This window comes from Alosa sapidissima, chromosome 1, assembly GCF_018492685.1.
Source record: "Alosa sapidissima isolate fAloSap1 chromosome 1, fAloSap1.pri, whole genome shotgun sequence".
Classification (NCBI taxonomy): domain Eukaryota; kingdom Metazoa; phylum Chordata; class Actinopteri; order Clupeiformes; family Clupeidae; genus Alosa; species Alosa sapidissima.
Window position 1 is genome coordinate 19,293,236 of NC_055957.1, and position 25,038 is coordinate 19,318,273.

Here is a 25,038-nt window from a genome sequence, read left to right on the forward strand (position 1 = left end):
AATGAAACGCCCACGCAATACGCATTGTGTTTACCTATTTCCTTTGTGGAGGGGCTGATGATGTCATGTAGCGGAGTCCGCAAAGCCTGAAGCAGCTAGATAGTTTCTTTTATTGTCTATGGAGTAGGCTAAGCTGAAGATGGAGAGAAACGTGAGGAGCTTAGACGAAAATTATCAGTTTTAAAAAGCTGCCTGATCAGTGATCACCACCACCACCACACGCATCACGCACTGTGCGTAGGTCACTGAGAGACAGAGGAGGGAGCAACATTTAGCCAATAAATAGTAGCTGTACTGCAAACTTTTTTTCACTCTAGAGAAAGTATACAATGTCAACGTGCACCAACAGAATGCATCATAAAGATGATACTTTTCCGGTCCTCTCTATAAACATCGTAGGCCCTATGCTAGCCTACTCCATTTATTTGAGAACGCGTCTGAGCATGCAGGAGAGGGAGAGAAAACAGTGGCAGCTTCCAGCTGGCCTGTCATTATTGATGATAATTGATATCTCCATTTTTTATAAAGTTAAGATTAAACTAAATGCGGTGGTGGTTGGGACAGACTTTTGTGGGCGAGAAGAGGAATGACGCAGGGGATGAGGATATTGACAGAGAAATAGATAGACAGAAAGATTGATAGATAGATAGAGATCCCAAACATGAAATGAAGTGTTTGCACTTTCTGTGTATATTTTGTGGTATGTATTCATGCCAACAATGTTAATAAAATGATCAAATGCATTCAGTGACACTCATCTCATAAACTCATAATTCTCCGGAATTTCACCGGGAAAAAATTGGCTAGTAGAAATTCTGATTGGCTAGTATCTTTAGAAAGTTACCAGCCACATTGGCTGGTGATCAAAAAAGTTAAATTTAGAACCCTGATTGTAGCCTCTTGAGACCATCCTGATCTTGCGAACTCCATTTTAGGTAGATATTCAGTGCAGTTCAATTTATTAATTTAACACCAATTAGGCCTACAAACATAGTTTCAATATTCTTTTCAGAGGACAAACCTGAACGTTTTTTTATTTATTATTTATTTATTTTATATATTTATCATATACTATGCATGCGCACTGCACAGCCACAGGGTAAAGATCGACCCTTAAACTTTGTTGGTTGTTGTAACCTAGATTTTGCATATGTTTGTATAGGCTACTCTTGCTGATTTCAGACTTGGATCTGTTTGTTTGTCTTTCATTTGCATTATTAATAGGACATTATGTATAACCTATAAACGTACACAGTAACTTACCTATATGTAGCTAGGCCTATCCTCTATCTTAAATGTTGACTTGTTTATTTAAAAGATGCTAAATATTTATACATTTTGTATGTAATAAAATATGTATTCAAGTATCAAGGGTTATTTGGTTATTAGTGCTCCATTAATTGTAACCAGGGGAGTAGTGGTAAAATAGATAATATGGTTGGATTTTTGAATGTTAAAGTTGCAATTGGTGAATGAACTCTTTTGAGAGGTGGATAAACTCTATTTCTGAAATTTCAGAGGTGGATAAACTGTGTTTACCTGCATTTAGCCTCCACTACATCCCTGATTGTAACTGTTCAGACAATGTAGGCCTGTGTCAGCTAAAATGCTAAGCTAATGAACAACAGTGCTGCATTATGATCTGCACATGAACGACAATCTGAGAAGCACAAACTACCTCATATTGCACAATTACATCTATGGCCGTTGAGCCGAACACCTGCAGGCCCATAGCACACCTTGAACCACACAAAAAGTTAACTCCTTCAATTGGTAAAGGCTTATTGTAGGTTAGGTTGTGAAATCAGTTGAAATCCTTGTAGGACCATAAACACCATTTTTGGATAGACCTAATGAAAAATGGGAGGAAAATGCAGGGGTCTCCGGCCACTTTTGTGTGTGTTTGCGTCTGAGCTTCTGTTTTTTGTCTTGTGTTTCTTTTCTTTGTGCTTCGACTTGTATGTATACCCTAAACAATTTAAATAATAATTTAAAAAAAAAGAGGTACCATCCACTGAGGTGCCACCCACTAGTTTCATTCCTCAACAGGTGAGAAGATTCCCACTGGCTAAGTCAATTGGCATTGGCATTGTCCACAATGTCCAGCAGGGGGCAGAGTAGGAAAGGAAATCAAAGAGATTTCTTCAAGGGAGTACACCTAACCCAGAGCTGTACAATGCATTATTCCCAGTTAAAATGTAAGGGATATTAGACTTATAACAGAACATAAGTAAAAAATATATAACTAAAATGCTTTTGGCATTTTGCCAGGCATGTCTGTATCAACATTGGTGAATGTCAAGTTTCTCTTAAAGATCTTTAAGGAGCTTAAGCAATTAGTCTTACCTTATACAGTAGGCTACTGTATCAATGGAATTTTAAATCAAATACATAAATGTATTGTGTATGAGTTATCTTTTATTATACATAAGCCAATTATTTTATAAACTAATTGAAATACTGTCAGAAATAGTATGAAAGATTTTTTACAGACCTGCATATATGCACAACAATACATTACAGTGAAACTGTAATGTATGTTGTACTTTTTACAAATTAAATTTTTTTAAATTTCGTCTTAAGGTATGCTATTTCTTATTTAATATTTTGCTCAATTAAATGTAGCATTGTATCTCATGTCAATCTATTTCTCTTTCAGCTTGTGTCATCATGTTAGATGTTGATCCATTTTTATTTTACCCATCTGAAAATGTGTTGCCGTCTTACAGAATATTTTCCTTTCTCCCTGAACACTCATTGTCTTTGTCTCATCATGGTTTCAGTCTATTCCATTAAGCTTTATTCAGTCTGTTCCATTATACTTTGTCCAGTCGTTACATATTTTATTTTTTGTGTTCTCTCGTTCCTTCCTCATCCTCGTTTCACACCATCAACTCCTCTCTGTTCTTTGTGCTGTATTGATCTAATGTGCGTGTGAGTAAGCTGCTGGGAGAACTCAGTCAGCAGGGTTTCCAACCCAGCTCATCAGTGAATTCAGGATACACACACACACACACACACACACACACACACACACACACACACACACACACACACACACACACACACACACACACACACACACACACACACACACACACACACACACACACACACACACACACACACACACACACACACACACACACACACACACACACACACACACACACACACACACACACGGCAGCCGTGGCCTACTGGTTAGCACTTCGGACTTGTAACCGGAGGGTTGCCGGTTCGAACCCCGACCAGTAGGCCACGGCTGAAGTGCCCTTGAGCAAGGCATCTAACCCCTCACTGCTCCCTGAGCGCCGCTGTTGTTGCAGGCAGCTCACTGCGCCGGGATTAGTGTGTGCTTCACCTCACTGTGTGTTCACTGTGTGCAGTGTGTTTCACTAATTCACGGATTGGGATAAATGCAGAGACCAAATTTCTCTCACGGGATCAAAAGAGTATATATACTTATACACACATACAGAGAGAGAAAAAGAGGGAGACAGAGAGAGAAAGAAAGGGGGAGAGATAGACTTACATACTGACATGCTGTGCATGCACACAGACAATTCCATAAAAAGATGTTCTATTCATTCTCACACACACACACACACACAAACACTTAATGATACACTGAGCATTGAGTTGCACCCTGTAAGCCTACCCTAAACCAAAACCTTACTTGGATACACTCAACTATTCACCCTCAGTCAGCTACAGTGAAATGCAGGAGTTGATATGATTATGCATGAGGTCATATGCATTGAACTTTGATTTGAATGTATGTGGAGTGTAGGTGCATGTTGTGCATCGGTGCTTTATTATAGTAAATTGTTAACATGGAAGCCAGTCTGAATTTACCCCGTCCATAAAATCTGAGTTCGGGAAACTCGGTCTGGCGTCGTTTCATCATTCTACGAAAACGTGCCATTTTATGTCCCTCAAACAAAAGTGTCGTGCAAAGCTGAATTAACATTTTATTCGTAATTATTTTATATTTTAGGAAATATAATAATGGGAAAAATAAATTATTTACTTTTTAAGAATTCATCCTTTTTTTAAAGGATTTTAAGCACTTTTTGTATTATTACAAAAGCTGTAAAAATGGCTTGTCCCTTGGTATGACTTGTCTAGTATTATAGGCTATTTAGGATTAAAAAAAAGTCAAACTATCATAAAAATAAATACACATATAAAAAGCCTCAAGTGTTTGTTCATGGATCATTAAACAATTTTATTTGGAATGTTTTTATATTTTATATTACATTTGTCCCCATGTTGTCATCAACCCTGTTACTGTACTTTTGGATAAAACCCCCCTTGGAGAAAATGAACTGTGCAAAAAGTTACATTATATAGCAGCTACTGTATTACAGGCATTGTGTTTCAGACAGTCCTATCTTGTTCTCTCTCTCAGAAATTCCCTGTGTGCTCAGAATGAATCTCCGCTCCTCGCCTTGTTTAACTGCCAAAGCGCTGTGCTAGACCTGTACAGCTGGTGGTACATGACTGTATTAAAAAGATAACAGTGTTCCCTGGTCTTCCAGTGCAGTCTGACCTCTCCCCCTTCTATTTCCTTCCCATATGAGCCCCTTTTTACCTCAGAATCTCACTCCTCTTTGGGTCTCTTCTACTGCTTCTCCTGAGAAGAGGCTGGATTGAAACTGAAATTCTGAACCCCTCAGTGTGAGTGTGTGATCTGCCCTGCCACACAGGGTCTCCCACAGAGCGATAGACGACCATGAGACCCGAAGGACTAGACTGGTCCCCAATGTGTATTTGCTTTCCCACTCTGCCTATTAGGGCCAGGGGGGACCTAGTCCAGGAATCCACCTCTGCTAGGCTACTTTAATTGATTTTATGACAACAAAAGGAGAAGAGGTTCACATGCTCCTTTCCGTATATACATGCAGGGTTGCACTCTCAGCAATATTGCTATTCCAGCTGGATACTGCTGTATCAGTCATTTTGTGTGGCTGATTGCTTATGGTCATGCACATTGTGCTGTGTTGGTCTATTAGTAAGTACTACAGTGGTCCATTTTTGTAAACCACAGTTTCATGTATGTCAACTGAATTGTGTTGTTGATGCTCGCTCAGTTGACACCCGCTTTGTCTTTTTAGTTGTTTTCACTAAAGTAATGGTATCTTGTCCACTAGTAGCCTAGAAATCTAGACGCACCCTAGCGGCAGCAAATGTAATTTGTAATTTGCTGCCAGGGTAGTCTAGGAACTCTCCGCTAGCTTGCGAGCTGGAAAAATTAAACTTCGATAAGGCCAATCACATCGTGTATAGAGTTACTGACATTATCTGACATAATCATGTAGGTATCAGTATGGTCATGTGGACTTTTCTTCTCCACTGTCTTCAGAAAGGCCGGCTCCTCCCATCTCCTGTGAGAGAGGGAGTGACTCCTCCTTGCATGGTCCTCTGCTCCACGACAGATATTACAGCCAAGATTAAGCAGCCTTGCCAGGCAAGCAGTTATCTGATTGGCTAAGCCTATTACTAATCTCATCCCAGTTTATGGCCCTTGAGTGAAACGTCATGGCTGCGTGACAGCACAGACGGAAGATGGGAGAAGCCTTTTCGCTAGACTGCAGCAGAACCGCTCTTTGCTGTCATGTGGTGAAATTGTGTGTTGAATCTATTTTTGTGAAGACAAGTCCCTAAGGTCAATGAAGGCTCTTGTCGCTCAGATGCAGTCTCGCTGATTGAAACCCAGTGGCATGCGACCCTCAGATCGATCCGCTTGTGATCCAATGCACGGTGAGCAGCGGCAGAGAAATGCTGCGAAATGAGATGAGGATGAGAGAGACAGAGACAGAGAGAGAGATGATGATGAAGACAGAGACAGAGAGAGAAAGATAATAAGGAGAGAGAGACAAAGAGAGAACGATGATGAGAGAGAGAGAGAGAAAGATGAGGATGAGAGAGAGAGACAGAGAGAGAAAGATGAGGATGAGAGAGAGAGAAAGATGGAGAGAGAGAAAGATGAGGATGAGAGAGAGACAGACATAGAAAGATAATGAGGAGAGAGGGACAGAGAGGAGGGCAGGGAGATCAGATTGGATGGACAGGGTTGGCCACAAGCAGAGAGAAAGATAAAGGGCTAGTGTGGGAGTGGAGTTTGCAAGCCTCAAGACTCACCTGAGGGCAGACATGATTTGGATACTGTGACAGCGGCCCGTGCTCATGTGTGCAAGCGCATGTCAGTACATGTGAGTGTGCATGCACGTGGGTCTGTGTGTGTGTGTGTGTGCGTGTGTGTGTGTGTGCGTGTGTGTGTGTGTGTGTGTTTGTGAGAGAGAGAGAGAGAGAGAGAGAGAGAGAGAGAGAGTATGTGTTCAGTCATGCAGAAGGGATAACTGTGGGATGGCTGCCCTGCCATAGTGAGCATCAGTGTCACATTTCCACGAGTGAGTTTGACCGCTCTGTTGCAATATCCCTGGGTAAGGCTTCTGCAGAAACAACAAGGTAAGAAATTACCCTCTTTTCACTGTCCACCACTGCTCCAGCCTGCCTCCCCCTCACTCACTCACTCACACACACACACACACACACACACACACACACACACACACACACACACACACACAACCATGTGGTTTTATTGTTTGTATTTCCAGAGAAGCATCAGCAACACATAGTCCACATGAAAATATGCTAGACACTGACAGTAGTGGCTAGGTGATCTGTTTTGGTGTTCTCATGCATGTGTTGTCATGTTGTCATTTATGTGTGTTGGTCACTGATCATTTGCCCAGAAGTCTTCATGAGAGATGTTCAAGTGCTTGACCTGGCTTCATCCCTGGTTGAACGTTTGTGTGTATCTGTTGTATATTTGCATTGAGTGCATGTGTGTGTGTGCGTGCGTGCGTGCGTGCGTCCATGTGTGTGTGTTTACTACATGTGTTTTTTCTAGAGCTTGCTCATTCTCCCAGTGGTAATCAGGCCGGTTAAAGGGCTTAGTGTTCCAGAGTATCTGGCTCGGTTTCAAGACTTGAATCAACTGCGTTGGGAAGTATTGCCTGTCCAGTCTCATAAGGCCCTCATTCATATCCCCTCTTAGGAGTTTACAGCCAGCTTTGGGAGCGTGTGCCGGCTAAGAGCTGAGTTCTTTATGACCCGAGTGGAACTGACAGATGCAACAAGGGCTGCTAATTACATAACCGAACAAAAGAGCCGATTACAGCATTGCAAGATGTCATCCAAGTATTATCTGTGAGGTAATAACGGGAACATGAAAAGGGGAGTAAATTAGAGTGGACATGCAGAGAGAGGGAGACAGAAAGAGAGAGAGAGAGGGAGAGGGAGGGAGATTTTTTTTTCTCAGAGCAGCTGAAGTAGATAGAGCATGTGCGACTGAGGAAAGAATAAGAGAGAACGAGCCAAGAATGAAAAGTGCTGTTGCAGGAAAGAGAGCTACTGCGAGCGGGAGAGAGAGAAGTTGCATTGTAGAGCAGACTGTTAGAAAGATGAAGGGAAAGAGAAGGGAGATAGATATGAACAAGTGCAGGCAGAGAGGAAGAGGTATGAAAAGAGTGTCCCCGGGGCTCAGCAGTATAGGCCAGAGCCATATGATTACAGAGTGTGTCAGTCTCCCCAGTGAGAAAGCACTGCAGCACTCTGCGCTCGCCCTCCCTGGCTCCCCATCTGCTGACAAATGAAAAATGATGTTTAGAGGTCATTTGCACGGCAAATCTCTCTTTCTCTCTCACACACTTTCACTCACTCTCTTTGCCCTCTCTCTGACTTCAACTGATATGTGTGTCTGTTTGTTGTATACCATTATATGGAGCTTTCCAGAGAAATCCTACCAACTAAATTACTCCTAAATAAATGTAAGAAAGTATGAAACACAGCTCAGTATTATTACAAAATACCTCGTAATGTCACATGTGCTGTTTGGGACAATGGCAGACGGGTAGTGTTCTCTGGAGTGGTGGGTGGGTGGCCGAGGGGTGGAGTGGGGTGGGGTCGGGGGGGGGTCAGTAAACTGGGTATGCTGACTCAGGCCTCTCCGTGCAGGGGGGGGGGGGGGGGGGGGCACGGGACATCAATACTGCGCTGGTATCAGCAGACTAGCTCAACAGACTAGCTCAGCACACAATGGGCTGAGTGCACAGAGCACGCCGAGTGAGCCCTCACTTACTCACCTCTAAGCCCTGTTATGCTATTGTAGACTTAGCATATCAGTCATGGTGCTGTTAGACAGTGAGAAGAGCTTATTTTTCAAAGCTGATTAACTTACATTTGTTCAGTGCCATTCAGGAGATGAGAGAGCAATAGGAGCTGATTGAGAAGTGCGTGTTGGTTTTTGTAATTTGTGTGTGTGTGTGTGTGTGTGTGAGAGAAACACCCTTCTAGTGGGTCTTCAAGGACTTACCACTGGGTTATCACTGGAACTTTTCTGTTTGGGGAAGAGAAGGAATCAGAGGGTGGCTGGCAGAGAGGAAAGCAATGTTTTCATGCCTGGCCATGGTTGTTGGATTGGTGGGCTGTCCTGGCCTGACCTGCTGGCAGACTGGGGATGGGATGTCAAGGATGGGATTGAGTGGGAGCTGAACACCACACACACCCTTCCCTCAATGGTCAGTGGCACAGTCAGAGAATTTGGACCTGTGTGACTCTTGGTATTGTGTTTTAATTTGCTTGGAGCATCTTGTGTAAGTTTTGCACAGGGACATGGTGAAAGTATCAGTGGAATTCAGTTCAGTAGTTGTGTAAGTGTGTATTTCCCTTACCAAATATCCCTACTCAAGACCTTAAACCTAAAGACTTAAACTTGGAGAATTAAAGATTGGACCAGCTTTCTGCGGATAACTAGGTGAATGCCTGTCTTCCCACAAGTTTTTGTTAAACTAGAATTCTGGTATTTTTTCACATAGATCTCCGTTTCTCGAGGTCACCAAGTACTGTCGATGCGAAATAAAACAACAAAAATCGACCTAATCTACCTGCTACCTAGCGCAAATTGCTGCAGCCAACAGCTAGAGCAGTCAGGCAGCTACAGTGCAACCCTCAGTGGTGGCATCTTTAAAATGATGCGTCAGCAAAGAGCACAGTGTGAGTATTAAACATCATCACATATCACTTAAAAGTTCAGGAAGACACTCCACTTGAAAAGTGTCTAAAAATGCAGGAGAGTCCTTCCCAAAAGCAAGCTGACGAAGAAAGGGAACGAACTCCAGAGATATATTTAGTTATTGAATGTCTTACAGTAAGTAAGGTTGACATGTTAGATTTCCACTGTGGCCTATTTAAGCACAGAGAGTTCTTATGCCTCAGCATGAATAGGGGCTCTGAAAGTAGCCCTCTGCTCTGCCAGTGAAAAAAAACACATCTTGGACCAGAAAAACACATTTCCCTAGAAGAGCAGGATCCTGGATTTGTATGGTGTTGTTTGATGTGCCTTATGCAATATCCAAATACTCCTGTTAAAGTGTTTAAAGGCAGATTTAGTAAAGCATGTTGTTTTGTGCTAAGCAGCTGCAAGCCTCTCTCATAAGACTGGTGACCCATAAACAAGGCTTTGATTTGCCTTCGCCTATCCGCTGAGATCCCAGTGGCGAGGTCACAATATCTCCTATCTAAACTTTACTTACAACCTGTGAAACATTTTGTTATCTCAGTCAACACGAAACATTTTCGTGCAGACCTGTTATTATAGCAGGGGCCTATAGCAGCAAACCAGCTCTTAGATTTAATGCTCTTGAATATAGACAGGTTATTCAGCAACCCAACAGGAACATGGGGAAACATCCTGGAGTTAATACTGACTGAATTTTAAGTGATGCACGTAAACTATTACTACTGTGTGTTCTTCACTAGGAGCTTGAGTGCTCATTTCTAAAGCACTGGTTCATCTATTTTTCTCATCTGTTGTAGTCCCAGTTAAAAGAATAGATTATATTGTTTATGTTTGTGGATTCGAATATACCTGATATATGACCTAATCCTTGTTAACAGGGTCTCAGCTATAGAAGATAAATGGGAATGGTATGGGTGACTGTTGCTGTGACCTACTGGGCCTTCTTGTGTTTGCATCATTTGGTTAATCAGAGACGGCAGCGACCTGTCATGAGCAGTAAACTGTTAAGGAAAAACATCCAATCAGTTCAAGTGACCTTTTACTGACCCTGCTTGAGCCAATGTGTTTAAGGGAAGCGTGGTGGAACATTCCAGAGTCAGAACTGGTTCTTCATTGAGTTTGCTTAGGATCAAATGTGCAAGCTTAAGGTCACAGAGGTATTGCAGTATTGCTTTCTAAATTTAGTAGGACAGGGGAGTACAGGTGACCTACGTTTAGATTTCCTATGGGGACTCCTGTACCCCAAGTTCAAGCCTCTTTCTTCTGCATTCCTCAAAATACTAACCAGGTTGCAGTTAAGACTAGGCCTACTGGGTTTGCACATTAGAACGGATACAGGAATATGATTTTGCACCTTGTTGAAAAAATCCCATCCCGATGTAATACGATTTACTATGCTGTTGTTTGTGATGAAAATGTACTTGTCTGAGTGCATCTTTATTCTCTACATCCAGAATATGAGATACCTTGAAGGACTTTGGAATTGCTTGCCCTTAGCAGCAAGTGGGACTAGTGGTAACCATGGTTACAGGAAACTCCACCCCCCTTGGCTTAGCTACATCTGATTTATATGCAATAGATTGTGACTGTCAAATCTTCCTCTAATCATTGCACTGGTTGTTGTGAGAAAACTGGTGACTCTAGGTAAAGGTAAAAGTACTGTGACTTAGCTTCTGCTCACCTTGTGAAACTGGTGACATATTAGCTAACAGAAACAGAGGAGAAATTACTGAATACCTATATTTTTCCTAGTTTCTGATTCCAGACACATTCCACACACTGGGAATTACTGGATTTTAGAGAATAGATTAGTAGACACATTCAGTTGAAATACTGGCAGGGTTCTACTGCAGTATTTGGGACACATTGTACATTGGCAAACTCAACCCAACAACAATGAAATTTATTGACAATGTGATTGCTGACCAATGTTATTTTGCCCCCATATCTGAGAGGTGTACGGTGTCATCCAGATTAGTGTGGTCAGAAGAGGTTATGGCTGAGGGGCTACAGCAGTGCAATGGTGCAGGGAGTCCGAGGACCTGGCCAGGACTCTGAAGACACAGCTCTTGGCACAGACGACTATCTGCTGATTGAGTCTCTTGGCAGGTTAGCCTACAGTAAAGGCTCTTTATCTCTAGACAACTGTCTTTCACTCTCTCTCTCTCTCTTTCACTCTCTCTCTTTCGCTCTCTCTCTCTCTCGTCTCTAATCATCATTGCCTCTCTCTCCCTGCTATTTTGCAATGACTCTCTCTTCATCTCTCTCACTTTCTCCTTCTCTGTGTTTCTGACGGTCTAAATGTGAAGTGGTCCTCTCCTCTTCCATCCCTCCCTCTCTCCCTCTCCATCCCCTTTGTCTTTGTTTCTTACACTCTGTGGCTGTCTTCTCCTCTGTCTCTCTTTGCATTTCTCTGTGTCTCCCCAAAGCTCACTGATCAGGCCAGACAGATTGGATGACTCACCCACTCAGCACAACATAGCGTGAGCAGCAAATACACACACTTTATCTGTACCCCCCCCCCCCCCCCCCACACACACACACACACACACACACACCCACACACACACACGCACACTGTGGGAGATGGCTAGACTCTAGATAGAGTACTAGACTCTAGTAATGGCATATTGTAGATGTATGGGTGGCAGTGTCTTGTGTGAAGCCACTGGCAGATGGGTTAGTAAAGTGATGGATTGGGGACGTCAGCAAACAGAAGCAGTTTCGATACCTTTTTGTAAATATTTTGTAATATACACTTAAAGGTTGTATCAGCGATTGCAGGCCCAAAAAAGGCCCAAACATTAATGATCACATTCGTCTAATCTTTCCTAACGATCCGTTAGCTGCCCGCCCCATAAGCAGGCCGTCAAAAAACGTCTCTGTTGGCAGCCTAGGATCCGAGATCTGTTCACAAAAACAATTGCTACCAACAAGTGTTGCCAACCACTCAAAGGCAAAATAAAGTGTTCCAACAAATGACCGACGAGATGCGCGTTCAAGAGAGTTTCAATTGCACGGGAGGGAGAGGGAGGGAGCAGCGAGCTATCTCTCTGTTTTGTTTGAGCATCAACAGAAGTGACGTTACCCCGCCATTGCTGATACAACCTTTAATCTTTCAAATAAATTTTGCACTGCACATATCGTATCAAATGGAAATGCCACACCTTCACTACAGTGTGCTCCCACACTCTCTCAGATGGCCTTAGCAAAAGCTTTTATGCTATTTGCCCAAACAGAATTTCACACATCTAGGCGGCCCTATCTTACACCCGACAGAAAGCGCGACGCAAGGCTTATTCTTATCTTAGTAAAGCAAGGTTTAGTGGAATCCCTGTGTTCTGTACTGTACATTAACATCTTGTATGCAAACAGATTCTTACACTCAATAAAGTGATGCATTTTTCGCCATGCGCCATCCACTTTTATTAAACCTTGCGCCCAGGGGTGTGGCAATTAACAACATAAGGTGTGGTCTGGCTCATGATCCAAAAATCGCTATCTTACACTCTCTAAATCTCACTACTCCACTGACCAAGAAAAACCTGGTCTATAGCGAAAGGCGCATATAACACACAGCTGAAGACATACTGTCACGAGATGAAAGCAGCCCTAAGCAACCAGTCCCAAACAACTCCAAACAACTCAATTCAATGGTCAAATGGAAATCACACCCCTTGTCAGTCAATAGTGAAAATAAATAACTGTATAACTGTTTTGTCGTTGATCATGAGTCCACGGTGAAGGTTATTTTGACTTTGCCCATGAGTTCAAATAACAGGCGAGTGCAGATGCATGTAGGCTATACTCTGCTAGTCACAAACAGGTTTTAGTAAAGCAAGGTTCAGTGGAATCCCTGTGTTCCATACATGAACGTCTCACATGCAAACAGATTCCTTCAAATGTGCCGCTGACTGTCAAAATACCGATGCACTTTTTGAAGTTGTGCTGTCAAGGGAATGACAGATGTCACCCTCATTGGTTTAAATTATGTTACGTCCAAAACTGATTAAGAAACTGAAGAACAACCCTTTTGAACAATGTTCCCGACATCTGATCACAAAATCACACCCAATGTGGACTGGACATGCTCTAAATGTTTTTAAGCATTGTGCCTTTGACCATCCGTTTCTGATCGCCAGGGCCCCTAATCTTTAGCTCAGAACAGATGACTGGCAGAAAAGACTCACCAGCGATTACAACACTCATCACAGGGCCTACTGCTGTCGCTCATACGTGCTGAGCCACACTTTCAGATATGGACCTGATAATCCACAGAAAGGCAATGAGATCATAGCCACATGGCTTACGACACGGCCTCCCAGACATGCAAAGGGCGGAGGCACTCCAAACATGGCTGATTTCATGTATGCATGAGAGAGGGTAGCTGTGCTGTGCAGCCTCTCTATCTCTCTCTCTCTCTCTCTCTCTCTCTCTCTCTCTCTCTCTCTCTCTCTCTCTCTCTCTCTCTCTCTCTCTCTCTCTCTCACACACACACACACACACACACACACACACACACACACACACACACACACACACACACACACACACACACACACACACACACACACACACACACACTTGTGTTTTAATAAAGACTCTTTATTGGGTGGGGTACAGGCAAGCTTGGTTTGAAAGGAATGTGATGGCCACAATCCTAATGGCAATCCTGTTAAGAAGCCAAAGAAAAACAAAGGTCAAGATCTAAACATGGAAATCTTTCTATCAACACACAATGTGTTGCTGTTTGCAGGACATTGGTGTGTCAGATAAACACTATTAACCAGAAGTCACTTTGGGAGGCTTTTAACTAGTAATGCACATCAATGTATTGATTTTCTATATTTTCTCAGTTGTGAGCAATGTGGGTGAGAGCTGCAAATCCCCTCACAGATTGCTCTCTCCTACTCAGCTGTTCAGGCTGTAATTAAGTAATGGCCAAATTAATCCAGTCAGATGCAGATCTGGTGAGGCAGGGACAAAGAAAACACACAACACAGTCAGTGCTGAACATATTTGCCAGAAAGCCAATCACTATCCATTCTCTCTAACTCATCTCCCCCACACTCTCCTGCCTATTTGCTGCCACTAATGAACAAATATACTTATTGCTTTATCACATTATAGCTTATGCTTCTGCCAACCCCTGCAGAATGAACACAACAACAAAAATTGATGGTCAATAGATCAAGTAAAAGAAAAGGCCAGTCTCCCATTTCCAAGAAAAGTTTAAGATAAAAGAAACATTCTTTCTCCCATGATTACAAATCACAGTAAATGAAACACTGAATGAATTCCATCAAAGATGGGATAACCACAGTTGATGAAACAAGCACTTGGAATGCTTAAGGTTGCCTTGACTGTTTAAGAATCTCAACACTGTTGAAATAACTGCACTCATAACAAGCTTCATTTTTAGGACACCATGGCATTTTTGTGGAGCCTCGGCCTTTGAGATTTAATGCTTCTCAAAGCTCTTCTCTCCCACATTCACCTTCTATGGTAAATGGTGTGTTCTTCAAAGGAGATCAATTTTCTTAAATTTTTTCCTGGAGGAAAAAACAATCCCTACCATGACCAAAATCGGACGAATTGTGAACCCGTTGATGCAAAAATGGGGGGAGTTTTGAATGTTAAGAATGATGGATTTCTTCCTAGTACAGGCTTTCACATTCCGAACGTAATCAGGCGGAATCTTGAGGGAGGGAGGAGCGAGCTTTGGCATCTTATGTAAATTCCTGTGCTTTGGTAAAGACTTTGAAACCGAGTCAAGAGGGTGGGTAACCTCCCTTGAACTCTATGGAGTTGGCCATTCAGCTCTACCAAAACCAGCCAGGAACAAGCAAGGCTGAGAAAGGGAATTCATGATTTCTCATACACTGCTTCAAGGACACCATGGTCTTAGATGATGCAAGCTCGGAGGCTGTTAGTCAGGCTGATCATTTCCTGCAGTGGTTCTTAGTTATTTAAAAAAAGTATACACATGTTATACCAAATTAATTGAGTGACATTATTAGCCATTTATGAATTTCTCAAGTTTCTTTTTGTAGTTCAGTAAAATTCAGAAATGTATTATTTAAGTTATTGTACATATTTAGTAAGTGTATCACATAGCTGTATGAAAAGCATGAATTCACTGATTATTCTGTTGACATTGATTGGTAGATGTTCGTTCAGACATTGCTAAATGAGTGTGGGTGTCCTGGTATTGGCTAATGTGTTGCCAGCCCTTCCCTGGTGGGTGTTGCCAAGGCTGGTGAGAGATTTGGATTGTTAAGTGGTGCAGCTGGGTGACTCTGGCGGGCGCTGTCAGGGTGGCTCTGGGTTCACATTCACACGCCACAGCTGATGGCCCCTGTGCCCATCTGGATGCTATTCACTGCATGCCACCTTGCCTTGGCATTGCTTTGAGTTAGTCCTCTATTCAGCTTGCACACATCCATTCCTCACACGCTGAATGTATAAATGTGTGTGTGTGTGTGTGTGTGTGTGTGTGTGTGAGCGAGAGAGAAACAGAGAGAGAAAGAGAGAGAAAGAGAGGGAGGCAGAGTGTAACTTGGCTCTTGTTAAATTTCACCATCACACACAAATTTCTCTTTTCTACATCACCTGCTCCCATCACTTTATACCACACTTTAAAGTACACGTCTCTCTCTCTCTCTCTCTCATGACATATCACAGTGTGTGTGTGTGTGTGTGTGTGTGTGTGTGTGTGTGTGAGAATGAAAGAGAGACAGAAGAGAGATGAAGGCTCTGGCTCTATTAGGGAATGTAATGCCGAGACAGCTTGAGTGGGAAGTAAAATTAGACGTGTGTGGCAAGTGGCTGTCTGGCAGGAATTGTGTAGGTGTGTGTGTGTGTGTGTGTGTGCGTGTGTGTGTGCGTGCGCATTTGTGCATGCAATGTGTGTGTTTTAAAGTCTCCCACTGTCCAGAAGAGGTCTGCCTGAGGTGTATCTGAAGTTATGCAATGAAGCTGAGTGACGAGAAATTCACACTCTGCTGTGTCTGATAGGGCAATACACACAAGGCTAATGAGGTAATGAACCTCTGTCACTGTGTGTGTGTGTGTGTGTGTGTTTATGCACTTGGAATGAGTGGAGGAGTAACTGCCAATCTTGGCCATGAATCCATTTTAGGCCAATTTTGAAGAAGCTGGGTTTGTGAAGAGTTTAAGTGAAGAGGATTATTCTCTATAACATGGTGCCTAAGAGAGACTGAAAAACATCTGTCCTTGTGGATTTGTTTTTGACAGATTGAGCCTGCTGAATCCTGTCAAACAGGCCCGAGATTCTCAACCCCCAACAATGCTCACACACACACACACATGCGCATGCTTGCACAGCTCATCCATGTGAGTGTGAGGAAGGGTGTGAGTGCCTGGTATATAGCATCATCTATGGCTGACACAGCAGGCAAAGCAGAGAGAGAGAGAGAGAGAGAGAGAGAGAGGAGAGAGAGAGAGAGAGGAGAGAGAGAGAGAGAGAGAGAGAGGAGTTGTTGAGAGAGAGAGAGAGAGAGAGAGAGAGAGAGAGAGAGAGAGAGAGAGAGAGAGAGAGAGAGATGTGTCACCTTCACCATCAATCCCAAGGCTCTCATGTGCATTCAAACTGCCTCTGGGTCCTTATCGACCAGACTCATCCACAGTCCCTGTGCCCAGACGTCACAGTGGCAGACATGTGTAGAACACACAGCTTTATGCTTGATATTTGCCGTGATATTTATCACCTGTGTGACACAAGAATCATCTCCAATCATGACATCTAATGTGGCCATTGTCCACTGATAAATATGTGTACAGTTAATAAGTAACATTGTACTCATCTTGATTTAACCATGAAGATTAATGGTCTGCAGACACCTGTCCTGTCAGGAATTTGAACATTGTGTTGATAGCTTTTGAATGAGAACATTCTGTTGATACAGGTTGCCATATACGTAACAGCGTTCTAAAAAGGAAATGCAGGAAAATGGGAAAGATGAACAGTCACGCCACCAAACAGATGCTGAGCAGGCCAGGGGTTAATGCTCAGGGCATGGGCTTACTCTTGCAGCAAGGCTGCTGGAGTCTGTGACTGCCACCATTCCATTCATTCCTTTTGTATCTCCACAGTATGGGTCTATGATTAAGGTAAGTAGCCACAGATTGAGTACTTCATTGTGTGGTGTCCACATCGCATGTGTGTGTGTGTGTGTGTGTGTGTGTGTGTGTGTGTGTGTGTGTGCATCCCACCAGCAAAGTCTGATAAGACCACTTTTCAGAAGTCCTGTCTAGCCATTCTCTCTGAACGATGAAGTCATTCTAATAATAGGAAGTGTGCAAAGGGACTGTAGTGTCTGTCTGTCTGCAAAGAAAGAGAGAGAGATATTGTGTGTGTGTGTGTGTGTGTGTTTGTGTGTGTGTGTGTGTGTGTTTGTGTGTGTGTGTCTGTGTGTCTGTGTCTGTGTGTCTGTCTGTGTGTCTGTGTGTGTGTCTGTGTGTGTGTCTGTGTCTGTGTGTCCGTGTCTGTGTCTGTGTGTGTGTGTGTGTGTGTGTGTGTGTTTAGTTTGTCCATACAGAGGTACCTATGAATGTTCTATGAATCAATATGTCATTCAAAACCCTATAGGCTTTTTAAATGAATGAGTCAAGGCTTTTGAGATGATACGGAGGCATTTTATGAGTCAAATAATTCTAAAATGTCCTACTGTAGGTACTAGAATGTCTTTAGAATGACGTTTTGCTCTCTTTCCTTTCACTGTCTGTCACAACCTGGCGACTGGCTCATCTGTTGAAGGAAATGTTCTTTGACAGTCTGTTTACATAGTGACACTGGCAGAAAAGGAGCAGCCTAGGTTTGTTGTTATTCTGCTGTCACTTTGTTTCAGATAAGCAGGTGCTTTCGGCTCTTATCATATCAGTGACTCAATTATAGCTTCCCACTTTCAGACACATAAACGGCACTTGGATGGGCCCAGAGGGAGACCAAAAGCTGTTACTGTGGTGATACCCTATTAGGACACAGGTATGCCCCTGTGGGTACAAATGACAGGGACTCCCTCAGAGACATCCACGCATTCCATCCTAAATTGAGAACCTCCCCGGAACTAACGGGTCTGTAAGGGGTCATGTCTGTGCCTTGTGTAGTGCATAAGTCATACTATATGTACAGTATGTATACTATACTGTACTGTTTTCCCCATGCACTCTCTTTGAATCCCCTCTCAGTGTGTGAATGCCAGCAGAGGTTGCCCACACCTGTTTGAGAATCTTAGGAATGACCATGTCCGAGTACCCCTACTCCTCACTCCTCACTCCCGGACGCCCAGAGTCTGTGGGCTAGATCAGAGGTGGATGGTCTGAAAAACAAACTATTCTGCATCTGGTTTCTGTTACATTCTACATTCTATTATATTGCCCCCTAACCTTTGACCTTGATACCTCATCGGTCATGTCTTACTGATCTCCGAGTATGTGATATATAGACCACACAGGGCTATGCATGATAGAAACGAGGGTGGCCTTTCACCGTCCATTTGGTCTGAGTGAATAACACTCACACTGAACACTGCCAGGGAAAGCTTTAATTGTTGTGGCTCTTGAGGCATGAGGGGGGTTGGCCATAAGTAGAGAACTGGGAATTGGCCACCCCTCCCCTGCCTATCCCCAGATATCCATCATTCTCTGCACCTCCATCTACTCTAATAGAGCACATGATCAATCAATAGCACGGTTTAATGAAGGTGACATAGCGAGCCAATTGCACTTACACATGACACACTGCAGAGGTAAGAAGAGGGGAGGCAGAGGTAACCAAGCATGGAGGCATAGGGCTCAGAATGGTAGACGAAAGGCCAGGAAGGGTCTGCAGAGAGAGAGAGACAGAGAGAGAGAGACAGAGAGAGAGAGACAGAGAGAGAGAGACAGAGAGAGAGAGAGAGAGAGAGAGAGAGATACTTATAAGAAGCTGTTTATGGAGAAAACAATTGAGGTCTATTTGACCAAAACCACCAAGTCTTACGTAATAAATCTAGAGGGGGCTTATAGTGTTAGAGTTTCCTACTTCATTAGCATTTCCGCTCAGATGTGGCGTGTGGTAACTGGCACCAGAGGGGAGAAATCTCCCAAATCGGTCCCTGGGTCAGTGCTGTGGCATGACGTCTCTGTCCTGTGGCCAACTCTAACAACAAAACAAAAGCTTCTCCTCAAAAAGAAGCTGTTTTTTTCCTTATTAAATGAAGCTGGCACCACTTCATGGGTATGTTTGTTTTCTCTGACACACTGTGGTCTTACACCTAATACCCTCAGACACCCATCTATGCCCTTTACAGCTGACCAGATGAAGATAAAAAAAAACACATGATACTAGGAGCTAAGGAATGCAGATCATTTTGGAAGCCAAGAAGCATATATATGAGTTGGTAGCCACAGATAAGGGGCACTCAGAGGTATGCATATGTAGTGTGTGTGTGTGTTTGTGTGTTTTGTTTACAGGCTTAAAGTGTGTATGATTGAATACACGAACATAAGCTGTGTATGTGTGTGAGAAAGAGAGAGGCAAGGAGAGTGTCTGTGTACAAGAGGAGTGTGTGTGTGTGTGTGAGAGAGAGAGAGTGTGTGTATGCGTGTATGACAAGCAGGGTGGCGGTCCGTTTGAGGCTGCATGCTCTGCAGCTGGGCGACAGTATTTTTAGGAGAGTGCCATGCGTGAGATAATGACAGACATGTGCATGACCTCATCCTTTCGCCTGTCGCTACGGTAGCAAGATTGGCCCATGTTGCAAATCCCGACATGGACCTCTCCAGAAGACCTCACCCCTTCCAGTACCCTAGATATACACAAGGATTTATGCTCTTAGACACCTCTGAATGGGAGAGTTCAGCCCCTCTGAACCTATCCGTGATCAAAAGCTCAAAAGTAGCATACATCAAATGTTTCAGGGTAGCCTTATAGAGACACCATGTCAGCTTTGTCCCTAGTTTTTAGTTTCAGCATTTCCATTCAGTGTCCCTTTGTCAATCATTCCAGAACATTTCTCAACTGCTACAAAGGTGAGGGCTTAACAAGTGTACTTAGCACCATGTGATTAACTAATGGATGGCACACATGGTAACTCAGATGAATATTTTACCAGTTAGTCCAGTTTTGCACATGCTATAAGTCAGACAGCTTCCAGTCTACAGCTTTGCTGCTGAATGATCTAACGCCAGCTTCCATTCAAGTCTCAATTCAGTAGGACTTCCTCTGGTCAAGCCTTAATATAACACTCCAACTGTCTGTCCACTAAGTGAATCAACTAGGCATCCAGATATAAATGTCCCCATGTCATTCATGTAGAGAACCCTGGGGCCTCCAAGATCCCAAGTGGAGGATAAGGACTCTAAAAAGGGCCCTCTGAAACACATGTGGAGGCTTTTCCAAGGGTGAGGCTGGTTGCCTGCAGAGACAAAACAGAGCACCCCCACTCCACCCCTCGAAAAGGTCAGCTATCAAAACGGGTTATATTTAGTCATCTTTGATGTGCCATCAAGAGTGAGGTGTCACTGATGTCAGAGATGAAGAGGCCTGATACTGTAGGGAAAAGCATCCATCTCGAAATGGCCAGTCACCAAGACCACTGTTGGGATGTGCTTAGCCGAACCCTGATGAAAAGGCTTTGGAGTAGTGTTGTTGCGATACTTAAAGGCTGTGGTATTTCCTGAAGTTCATGGCATGTATCACTTCATGCATGTGTGCTCAACAGACTGTTCATAATGTTGAGTGGGTGGAAAACATTTTAAGAATTCATGAGATAGAGAGAGAGGGGGGGTATGAGAGAAATAGAGAGAACGAGGGCATACCCTGACATGTCCCCACCTCTCATACATCAACATATTTGCTCTTTCTGACTTTGACCCCTAAAGAAGGTTTCAAGACTGAAATCAAACACACACACACACACACACTTTGGAGAGGTAAATAGATGGTGTTTACACCATTGCTACAGTACAGCATTCATTGTCAATAAACTCAATTTTTCAAACTCACATAAATATACTCATAAAACTCATAGTTTACCGGTTTTGTTTAATCCAAATTGTGTTTTTGCAGTCTTTGTACAGCTGAATAAGTTCCAATAGCTTGACAGAGTCTGAAAAATGTAATAGCCTATCATAATTCTCCACGTAATTCTCCATGTACAGTAATGCTATGCTGTGAAGCAATTCCAATGGCTTAACAGTGAAGATGTAATGGTCTTTTAAGTCTTGACATTGAACTGGGCACCCACAAAATTACAGTCATGGCTCATCACTTTATGTTCTTTGCCATGATTGAACATTATCTCCATACCTCACCTTAAAGGTCTGTGTCTGGCAATGGTGGTTTTCTACAGTCTGGCGTCTATACTGAGTGCATGTGATCTTACAGCTTAACCCTTCTTCATCACTTCTCTTTTCAGCTTGGACTGAGAAATGCAGAACTCATGCAGTGAGCACTCGGGGCATCTCCTGAGACAATTGTTTTCACTCGCCAGGTAGCTATGCAGCTTAGCAACCATGAAATCAACACAAGGATGCTGCCGTTGACACTGGATCACCGATCACAGGCAAGACACAACCATCCTTAAAACCCAACTCAAACACTTAAATTACCGGTCTCCATTATGATTCATATATATTTGAATCCCCCCAATATGTCATTACAATAGTCAACACATATCTACACTAACGGCAGATAAACATGCATATTTGCACTACCACTGACCTGGTAGGCTTAGCGTTCAGACAAGGTGTAGACATGCTCTCTCACTTGGAGGAGAATCCCTTTGCTTTGCAGGCAAAATGCCTTAGGGACCCTTAGCCTCGGCTACTATGTGGGTCATAGACACCCATCACACAACCTCTAAATAATGCAACAGATGTGTGTGTGTGTGTGTGTGTGTACATGTGGGTTGAAATATTGTAATATAACATCACAGATGAAAAAGTGGCAAAGAGAGTAAACAATACATTTCCACAAGAATGGAGAGTTGCAATTCATTGGTGGCCTAGACTGTTGTGGACCTGTGACCAATAGGCCAATCGATTATCTAGAACCCTGGGCATGAGGTAGCATGGCCATATTAATCAGCTTTAACTTTATGTTGAACATGTCAAATGCAAGTCCTCTATATTCACAGACATGAGCTTCCTTGTTGCCCAGCTGTAGGCTAAATGACCTGTGTTACACTGACCACCACACTATCTCGGGAGCACCTAGGAGAAACTTGCAGGTTGCTATGACAACGAGACACCGACGTGAAACCAGTAGTCCAAAGCTATTGCGACTGGAAGCCATTTTGCACATATATGCACACTTCCACGCAGGATAAAATCTGTCAATTCTTTGCAGGGAAACAACTGCTAGGACCTTCAGTGGTTTCTGATAAGGCGAGTGCCCATACACCATCGATTTTGTCGACCAACTCGTGCCAGCTACGCGGCGGGGCGCTGTATCGAGCATGCAGAAGGAATGCCATCCCTCATCTCCTCCTCCGACAAGCGTAACCGAGGGACGGCGTTGTGTCATGTGGAAAGAGACAGTTTTACTGCAATGCTATCTCAGTTGTTCCCGAGCTCTAAGCGAGAGTAACTGACCCGAGAGGAAGGGGGTGTTGCCGTGCTCTCGCTCTGGCACCGTCCACACGCGTTTTTTTCCGCTGCTTAATTTGGACCAGCTTCGCAGCAGAGGAAGGAAGAGGCAGGTGCGGTTTCATTCGCGATTCGGTGTTCGCAGTGAGCGCCACTTTCTCCCCTCTGCATTCTTCGGATGGACTTTAATTTCAGTCTCCCTCTCTCAGAAACAGCGGGGTGGACTGAAACGATTCACAACCAGGGCATTTATTTCGGATGACTCGCTCTCCTAGGTAAGCACGGGCGTTATCACCGCGGGATGTGCTATAGGCTACTGTAACAGAAAGGAGGACACGGGCTACAGTAGCGCACAGCCAATACCATTCAATTGCCACATGTGTAGCCTATCTCAAACGCTTAACACTGTCACGGAGAATCTCATACAGCTGCGGCCCCTTGAAGAATGGCTGTCGAATTTCAAGCCGACTGATTAGGATACCTTACAGAACATTTGAACGGTGTTGCAGTAGGGTAGCCTACTTATGCCTTTACATTCTGTTCATTGATGACATCGAGGCTTGTTGAGTGGAAAGCCAATCTGCTTTAGGATACTGTCCGTAGTCTACTGAACATTATTATTATTCTGTTAGCGGTCAATTCCGATTCAGTTTATTTGAGCCTAAACTTAATACGTTCATACAATTGATGTGATGAAATGTCGTGGATTTCGTGGTGTTTATGCAATGACTGAGAGGGATTATCCTAACCTAGTCCAGCGTGACCTTCCAGAACAAGCGACCCTCCGAGAGCCGCTAGTCGTAAACCAGTTTGCCAAGATTTTGAAAAGTTGCTTAACCAATGCAGTGTCATGTAATTAGGCTACGGACTCATGAGGTCCTATAGGCATTTTCATTTCAGCCCTTGTTCTGCACAGTAGCCTAACACATTATTACAGCCCGATGCATCCCACAATTAGGCTATATTGTTGTCTATTGGCTGTAACTGAAGCTCTTCATATGCTGTCACGATGTAGTCTAGTCTACACGAGTTACTCGTGTCCTGCGGTAGGCTACCTAGAGGTTCCCGGTAAGGAATTGCAATTCAATCTGAACAAAGACCGATAGTGCTCAGAATGACTGATGCGTTCAACTTGTTTGCATTCAAGTTGTCTCAGATGTTAAGTGAATTTAAAAAGGGTGTGTCTTACTACGGTATCCAACTGGGTTGATCAATTTAGATGTGTTAATTTTTTTACACTTCATCTGCACATTGCTTGGCTAGTTTGATTTATGTGGGGTTTTATGCCTATCATTTTTTGACAGTAAGAATTGTGTTCTATGACTTCCTAACTTATGAAATGTCAAAACAAATCCTCTTACAAATATTTGTTAAACTCTATGAACTAACCTTCTTATGTTAGTAGTCAGCCTCCAATGATTTATTCTCTAAAGCAACTAACTGAAACAGACTGAAGATGCTATTTTGACGTAAGCCCACAGCACTGTTAAGATATGTTAGGCTACTGTGCTGATGTAAAGCATAGAGAAATCACTTGCACTTCGTCCGCTCATGTTCTTTCACTGGCAAAAGCATTAAAGGTAGCCTACGGAAGTGAAGGGCAAAGCTTTAATTGGGTATGCCCTAGCCTTCTCATTTAATAAAGCGAGGGATCTCAAAACAGTGACAAATGATGGTATTGGTTTAGGCTAGGCCTCCATCACTAGTCCACTTCTAGTGGTGGCAGTAGACATTTGCATCCTTAGCTCATGCATGCAAACTAAAGCTACATGGTGAACAGGAAGTAATAAGGAATCCCTTGTATGATTCATACAGAGGCAACATTTAATCTCTGTGTAATCTGTGGTTCCGTTTAAAATCTCTCTCCCTCTTCTGGAAGTGTCACTCTTACTCATTGGTCAGGGATGGAGTTGGACACCAATGTGTCCTATGGTGAAATCCCAACAGAGAATGCCGGAATGCGATACTTCTGTCACACACACTCTCTCTTTTCTCTCTCTCTCATTCACACACAGACACGACATGCACACACACGCACACACACACACACACACACACACACACACACACACACACACACACACCGACGCCTACAGTACATAATCACACGCGATACACATTATTCATTATTTCCCTGTCACATACACACACAGATTAAAGAATGAGGTAATGAGGAACAGAGTAAAAGGTGTGACCTGACACTTCCTGGGAATTTAAAGCACGGCTTATGAATGTGCCACCTGTGTGAGTGGAAATGCACACTGAGTGTAACTTGGTGGGACACAAATTGTGTGTGTGTGTGTGTGTGTGTGTGTGTTTGTGTGTGTGTGCTCATTCGTGCGTGAGCATTAGGG

The 25,038-nt window shown here is 43.3% G+C and overlaps 1 protein-coding gene across 1 annotated transcript in view; it reads left to right on the top strand.

Moving 5' to 3' along the window:
• The first annotated feature begins 22,376 nt into the window (after window positions 1-22,376).
• Window positions 22,377-25,038, top strand: part of sorbs2a (sorbin and SH3 domain containing 2a) — a 79,836-nt gene continuing 77,174 nt past the window's right edge. The window contains 1 exon segment of the mRNA XM_042056631.1: window positions 22,377-22,959. The gene's annotated coding sequence lies outside the window, so the exon portion shown is untranslated.